This window comes from Sinocyclocheilus grahami, unplaced genomic scaffold (assembly GCF_001515645.1).
Source record: "Sinocyclocheilus grahami isolate Dianchi unplaced genomic scaffold, SAMN03320097.WGS_v1.1 scaffold490.1, whole genome shotgun sequence".
Taxonomy (NCBI): Eukaryota; Metazoa; Chordata; class Actinopteri; order Cypriniformes; family Cyprinidae; genus Sinocyclocheilus; species Sinocyclocheilus grahami.
The window spans coordinates 643,906-644,110 of record NW_015505669.1 but is presented as its reverse complement, the minus strand read 5'-3'; the positions used below and the strand labels follow the sequence as shown (position 1 = coordinate 644,110).

The 205-nt window shown below is 56.1% G+C and overlaps 1 pseudogene; it reads right to left on the bottom strand.

Annotated features, from left to right (window-relative positions):
• The window catches only part of LOC107554015 (heat-stable enterotoxin receptor-like), an 8,497-nt pseudogene that overhangs the window by 1,076 nt on the left and 7,216 nt on the right, over nt 1–205 (bottom strand).

The window sequence follows — 205 nt, the reverse complement described above, 5'->3', positions numbered from 1 at the left end:
ATGTCCTGGAGGGAGGGGAGAGAGGCACCAACGATCTTCTCAGCTACTCTCACTATGCATTGAAGTGCCTTGCGGCAGGATGCGTTGCAGGCACCATACCACACAGTGATGTAGCTCGTCAGAATGCTCTCGATGGTGCCTCTGCAGAAGGTGCACATGATGGGGGCCGGGGCTCTGGCTCTTCTTTGTTTGCGGGAGAAGGAGA